Source organism: Eleginops maclovinus, chromosome 11 (assembly GCF_036324505.1).
Source record: "Eleginops maclovinus isolate JMC-PN-2008 ecotype Puerto Natales chromosome 11, JC_Emac_rtc_rv5, whole genome shotgun sequence".
Classification (NCBI taxonomy): domain Eukaryota; kingdom Metazoa; phylum Chordata; class Actinopteri; order Perciformes; family Eleginopidae; genus Eleginops; species Eleginops maclovinus.
Genome location: NC_086359.1, coordinates 5,441,348 through 5,449,284, shown reverse-complemented (window position 1 = coordinate 5,449,284; position 7,937 = coordinate 5,441,348).

Genomic DNA, 7,937 nt, shown 5'->3' with positions numbered 1-7,937 from the left:
TACCAGTCGATCGCAGTCTACCAGTCGATCGCGGGCTGAGTTCCAGTTGATTGCAAGAAAATGTTGTGTGTAGGCTATCCTCCTACTGTTGTGTCAAATAGGCCTACATTAACACTTCCAACTTAAAACATCTTAAATAGGCACAATGAACTGCTGATCGCGTGAAGCAGCGTGTAGATTTGTACAGCTATAGTAAAGTAGATCAGGCATAATCAAAGAAAAAATCTCACGCGCTTCTTTCTATCTGCGCGCGCATGGTATGGTTGCTAGGTTCTAACTAACGACTCGGAAGGGCGCGAGAAGCTTGACTAGAGCGAGTGGATACTACCATGGCGGCAGAAGCTAAAACATCTAAAACGTATCATTTTCATTCAGAGTGGGAGGAGGATTATTTTTTCGTGTATTCGAATGCCAAGTCCATCTGTCTGATCTGCAATGCAAAATGTGGCTTGACCAAAGAAAGGGAATTTGGAGCGGCATTTCAAGACGGTCCACAAGAGCTACGATACAAACTTCCCAGTTAAATCACCACTGCGCGCCCGAAAAGTCAAGGAATTGAAAAGTCAGCTAGCAGCACAACAGTCCATTTTTACCAGGCCCAATACCACGAGTAAGGCTGCAACCATAGCTTCTTATCCTGTCTGTCGTGTTCTTGCAAAAGGAAAGACATCTTTCAAGGATGGTGAGATGGTGAAAGAAGCGTTCATGGAAGCCGCAGATGCTGTTTTTGCTGATTTTAAAAATCGAAAGGAGATTGTGTCTGCTATTCAGGATGTGCAGCTATCAAGAACTTCTGTTACACGGCGATGCAAGGGAATGGCGGAGGATGTTGAACAGCAATTGAGGAATGATATGGACACGTGTGAGTGTTTTTCTCTGCAAGTCGATGAATCCACTGATGCTGTGGATGTGGCTCAGCTATGTGTGTTCATTAGAATGGTTTTCGGCAATATGAGTGTAAAAGAAGAGCTGCTGACCATTTTGCCTTTGAGAGGGCAAACAAGAGGCACAGATAGACATTTTTCAGGTTTGTATGGAATTCGTTAGTAAGAGCAAGTTGCCCCTCTTCAAACTCATCTCCATTACAACTGATGGGGCCCCAGCAATGATTGGACGTACTGCTGGGTTCATTGGATTGTGCAAACAGTCTGAATCTTTCCCGGATTTCCTGAATTACCATTGTATAATTCACCAGCAAGGGTTGTGCGGGAAGATTTTAAATATGAAAGACGTGATGGATGTGGCTAACAAGATTGCCTGTTCTGTTCGGGCCAGGAGTCTGCAGAGGCGATTATTCCGTGCGCAACTGGAGGAGACCGGTGCAGAACACACAGATCTGCTGCTCTACACAGACGTAAGGCGGCTCAGCAGAGGTACATTTCTGGAACGGTTTTCTGAATTGTTGCCCGAAATTAAAGAATTTCTGAAACGTTCAAACCATGCTGAAGATGCACAGCTAGAAGACAGTCAGTGGCTCTGGGATTCAGCCTTTATTACTGATCTGACTGACAAGCTCAATCACTTGAATCTAGAGCTGCAGGGTAAGAACAAACACATCATCACCATGATCAGCTCCGTGGACACCTTTAGAAGCAAGTTACAGCTGCTATCAAGCAGGTTGCAACAGTGTGATCGGCGGAACTTTCCACACATGGACACAGAACTTAAGCGTCAGGGCAAAGACTGTGCGGAGCTTGAGAGTGCACGTCATGATGATCAAGTGCAAAGCATCTTGTCAGAATTTGACAGGCGCTTTACTGACTTTGCATCCATTGAGCCTGTTGTCAGTTTTCTCAGTTTTCCATTTGGGGAAAATATAGATGTGGATTGTATAATGTCCAAAGTGGCATCACTCTTCAACCTGGATAGCGGTGCTATTGAGAATGAGATCCTCACACTAAATAATGACATTGAGCTCAAATCAAGAGCTACACCTGACACAAATGTCCAATTCTGGAATCTAATGCAGAAAGAGAAGTACCCCAACCTCAGACAAACTGCAACGAATTTGACTGCACTTTTTGGATCAACATATTTGTGTGAGTCTGCCTTTTCACATATGAACATCATTAAGTCAAAATACAGATCCACCATGACTGATGACCACCTTGCGGCCTGCTTACGGCTGGCACTCAGCTCCTACTGTCCGGACTATGAGAGACTAGCTTCCTCCTCTCAGTGCCAGAAGTCCCACTAAGGTAGAGAACCACTTTTCCAACTTAAATTAGGCATTGTATTAATTGGGTTGTATGTTGTTGTGTTGTTACGGGCCAGTCCTAGGCCTACTTGTGCTTATTCTTTGCACGACGTACATTTACTTCAATAAATGTATTATTATTGTTAAAACTTGATCTTTGTGTCAGAACATTGTGTTATTATATAGGTGCACAAGTAATTGTGGCTATGCTATGGCTTTCGATATGGCTTGGTAGATCTCGACACACTATCAACTTTAAGAGTAGGTCTTGATTCAAAAAGGGTTGGGCACCCCTGATTTACATTATTCATCTTAATAAGACTCAAGGGTAAGGGTAATCTGGTAAGTGCTGACAAGACACAATCCACAACGCAGTTCACTGATATGAAGTGATGCTGATAGAGAGCATGCATTGTGGTTGAAAGCTTAGTAAGTGTGCCTTGAGTTAAGATTTTTGTCAAAGTTCAGAAAATCTGCCATGTGTTCAATCAGTCAACCCTAACCCTAACCCAAGTGAGCTACAGGTTTCATGTCCCTTCTTTATTGAAGTTAAGAAATGCCTAAACATAACAAAAATCACTTCCTTTGTATGCAGACTAACTTAGTCCTGATGAGATGAATGGAAAGACATGTTTTAGTTTTTTTTGGGGGGGGGGGCTTTTTGCCTTTAATCGGATAGGACAGTGGAGAGTGACAGTGGGAGAGAGAGTCGGGGTGGGATCCGGAAAGGACCACGGGTTGGGAATCGAACCCGGGTCGCCGGCATACGGTGCAGGTGCCCCAGCCAGTTGCGCCACGGCCGGGGCCCATGTTTAAGTTTTTAATCAGGGTTTGTTCTCAGGATAAATGATACATGATTTTCTTTTCATTACTTTCTTATTAAAATGCTAAACTCAAATCAACTACTCATTATAGAGGCTACAGGTAGAACTGCCTACACTATCTAGTAACAGTGCAACAGTAATTTAAAAATGTCATTCTCTAGAGTCATTTCAATTTAGATAATAATTTCATATATTAGCAAAGCACTTTCACGTCAACAAAACCGTAGCTGTTTCCCTCATTTCCAGTCTGTTTGCTAAGCTAACAGGCTGCTGGCTTTGGTTCCTTATTTAAAGATGGGAATCTTCACATTTGCACACATTCTCCAAGTGTCCTTCCTCCTTTGACGCCCTTCTGAGAAACAATAACCTCACAAGACTCCCCTTCTTTAGCTCTGCACACATGGATGACCATAACAGGCACATTGTACTTGGACAGTGTCACTGCGGCTCTCTGTGGACTCTGCCTCTGCAGCACGGCTCCCAGTGGACATGATCTCCGAGGACTTCTTGCCTGTCAGCTGCTGTATCTGAGGAAACGGGGGAAGGAGGAAGCGCAGTTTGATGTAGCCACAGAGTTTGAGAATTACCGCTGCAGCTGCTACTCTTCTGCAAGGATTTCAACCACATTTCTCTTATTTTTATTAATATGTTGTACTCGTGCATGAAGATGCGCTATCACATCGATGCTTAGAATGCACTTGGCCAAAGCAGCTGACCATGTCTGATGTTAGGATGGTCTTTCTGCCCCTGACAGTCCGGCTCACCATGGCAACACTTCCACACTGTGCGGGCCCTGCAGCTGCATTCGTTTTCTGCACACTGCATGCAAACAAGGCCTCCAGCATCCCTGACACAACCCTTAAAGTGTGCGTATACACCCACAAACACACTCAGGCATACACAAGCACAGCCAAACAATTTTTTCCTACCGTGTAACTTTCAGTTCTCAGAAAAAAAACGTATGGGTTGATATTTCTGTCATAAAGTAAACACTATTGAATAAAACTAAAATTCCGCGACAGAAAACACCTATTATTTTAACCACGTTTTGTGTATGTCTGTTGTTATTTTAATGTCCTTTTGATTCGTGTGGATTTATTTGACCAAAGATGAAGGATAAAGAGTTGAATCAAGGCTTTGTACTTGGTTCAAAGTACTCCGGGTCGGTGACACTGAGCAAGCAGCTGCCTACAAGCCGTGCTACTGCCTCCACAGTCCAGACCAGAGGAGCCACCTGCTGCTGTCTGGCTTTTCTACTCTTTTAACAACTTTTTTTAACAACTTGATGAAAGCATACGGGACCCCTGAGGTACTTGGCCTTAGTTACACTGTGATTCTGACATGCTATGCTAAAGATCGTTTTTGTATATCTTCTCTGTGAAATAACAAGTCACATGATATATTTACTCTTTGTGTACTATCATTATTTAACTGTGTGGTTGACACACCGATTGACACACTGTATAACTCATTATTGCATATTGCAGCCAAATTTAAACTGTTTAATATTTTGAGCAGTAATTAGATCACATAGTGTAAAATTACAAGATTTGAATCAAAGAAAAGGGACCCATTTTGTGAGACCATGCTGAAAGTTTATTTTGGAACAGAATTGTGAAGAAATGCATATTTTTTGTATAACTTTATCAAGTAATAGCCTACAGGTTATTTTACTATAATAATGTGTTAAAATGTGTTTTTTACATTTATAAAAACACTTTTCTGAGCTTTTATACACAAAATGTTGGATATAAACTGCTGTATTTCAATAGACTATAAAATATATGAATCAAAAAAGGGTTATACATGTATTTTTATTCAGCGTATCCCATTATAATTTGTCTACTATACCTAATGTAACAATATTAGCATCTTAAAAGTATTTATTTGGTATATATGTAAGCAGTTCTTTAGTATTTATTCGCTGTAGAGATGTGAGGCTGGTTTTTCCCTCCCTTGCAGAGCACAGCGACATGTGGTCATTCATGCTGATGTCAGGTATCGAATCCAATGGTGACAAGTTTTACACAGTGGGAAATAAACAGTGTCAAAATGTCCACAGAAACTTCTCAAAGCACTCTCACAGCATCCGCTCTCCTCTGTCCATCTGTATCCTCAATATGTTTCAATCAGTCATGTTTGAGCCAAAATATGGCTTAATACACAGACGGGCCTACGTCAAGTGCTTGGCACATTCACTGGATTACTGCTTTAGTTTGTACTGAAGCAAAAGCTAGTCGTGCACTGAGTGGAAATTATATGTACTCGATAGTGTTGCATGTAATGATAGAGATGCATGTGTTAGGATGTATAATTGAATTGTATTAACTGTATTTGTTGTATAACTGGTTGTGTCTAACTACCCAAGATTGAAGCATCAAAGCCTTTATTTTCAGATGCATTAAAAATACAGCATATTTAACATAAAAGGGTAAATAAGAAAGTGGAATAAAATGGATTAATGGTGCAAGTTAGTTGCAGTTATGTCGCAGACTAACTGTATGAGAAAGCTGCTATAATCTTTGTCGGAGCTGTCGTTGAGATCATTTCTTATAGTGAAATAAACTGTATTATGTATTGTGTATTCTGTATAATGAACTTTCAGCATGGTCTCATTTGCAAAAATGGGTCTCATTTCATTGTTTAATTTGGTTTAACAATAATGATCATTTCCTGAAAAACAAAAGGCAGCTATCATGGAAGACATGCACTGGAGATACACAATCACACTCTGGAATGTGTGTGCAGTTCTGTTTCATTAACCAATTCATGGAGGTTAGAGTAATAGGAGGAATTAAGCTGTGGGGAAATCAAATTAGTAGTAAATGTAAAATGAATGCAATGACATTATCCGGGTTGTTCCTCGTTTCTTAAATCAGCTGAGTTTTAATACTGCATTAATGTTGAATATCTACCCTATAGCTTCCATTGAATCCTATCCATTTCAATGCAGGGCCTTCCTCCCACCACTGTTAATGCTCGTTCAATAAACAAAATGTTCTTTCCACTGTTCCAACCATCACACCTCTGGTTAGAGTTTCAAAGAGAGGCTGAACAGGTAAAAAAAAGTAACCACTGTTTTTATCTATTACCCCCTTTTCTGCATGTTTGTGACTCTGTACATGCCCGACCAATCATAAAACGTAAAGATACACTCATCTACTACCACAGGCTAGAGTGTATCGCCAGCAAGTCTTCCTATAATCAAAATACCTGCATGTAAGCTGCATGTGTTAATGGGAATACAAGTTATTACAATAGTAAAAATATGTTTCTATGTAGATAATACAATTAAACTGAAGTATTTGCAGGTTCAATTTAAACACTACATGCAATCAGCACAGCTTATACTAATATGGACACAGCGTGGAGTGTGTGGCTTGTCTGATTGGTTGGACTTACTGTATATACTTTTCCATGTATTTGCATTAGACATAGAATAAACACAAAGGTACATGACTCCCTCCAATATTACCCTTCAAATAAATCCCCTCCACACACACACACACACACTCACACACACACACACACACACACACACTGGGCCCCTGGTTTGTCCCCCTGCCCACTTCCTCTGCAGCCTATGGTGTTTCCGCTGGGGTGAGACAGTGCCAGCTCCCTCCCTCTGCTTCCCAGTGGGGTCCTGCCTCCCGGCATCTGTCAGGGCAGCTGTCTCTCCTCTCCACTCTGCACTGCACCATACTATGCCAGGCCTCCACACAGGATCGTGAGCTCCACACACACACACACACACACACACACACACACACACACACACACACACACACACACACACACACACACACACACACACACACACACACTCGTAGCAATACACACCAAGACACGATAGGACACGTCCTCAAGTCAGAAGATTCTCTCAAACCGAAACGCCAGATTTGCCAATTTATTTAACGCATTGAATCACCCAAACTGCAGACAGCGTCTTACAAAAGACTGCAGTCAAATTAAATCCACTTTTCAAATCAACGGCTTATTAAAACTTGAAAATATGTGATGTTTCATGCCAGTAGACATAACCCTGCAAGACAGCATGCTCCATTCTACCTTACTGACACTGTCATTTTTAAAGATATATTTAAGATAATTAAATGAAGATGTTCTGATGTTATAGTAAACGTCTGGTTAGTGTGTGTGGTTGTGTGTGTCTGTGTGTGTGTGTGTGTGTGTGTGTGTGTGCATCTAAACCGACCCTAGTAACAACAAGTGAAACCAGCAGAATCTGCAGCTTCCTCTGTAGAAACGTACATACTGACTGGCCTCACATTATTCAATTTCATTTGTTATTTATATGAATAGACCTGGAAAGAGACTGGAGACATAACAGCCAAACAGGGGAGCGAAAGAAGAAAAAGAGAAAAAAAAGCAGTAGAGCGGAGATGAAAGAAGGCGGGGTATCTCAGGTCCAGGTGTGCCAGAAGCTTCAGGAAGTAAACACACAGGCGCTGAGCACAGGTGCTGAAAAATGATCCTTTGCCTTGCGAGGCCCAGCAAAGCAGAGAGGGGTGTGTGTGTGTGTGTGTGTGTGTGTGTGTGTGTGTGTGAGAATTAGGGGGATTTGGGGATGGGTGGGGGGTTTAACTGACACTGAAACCTGGAGAATAATATGTAAAAGGAGCAGGACAGTGAACAAGTGAAGGTTGTCCGTGGCTCCAGTTTTGACTGCAAGGCTGGAAGAAGCCCAATCCACGACCTGCTCCGATCTCTGCCAGAAAACACTCACACAACACAAAAACTCCCAACACTACAATCTGACAATGTGCACTCTCACAGGTAGCATGCACACACATACTCACATGCACAGAACACCAAAAGTGTGTGCATATGCAGACAAGAACACAAACGTTTCTGCTCCACCCCCTCCCCTCGGGGTAGAGGTCCATCCAACACAGATG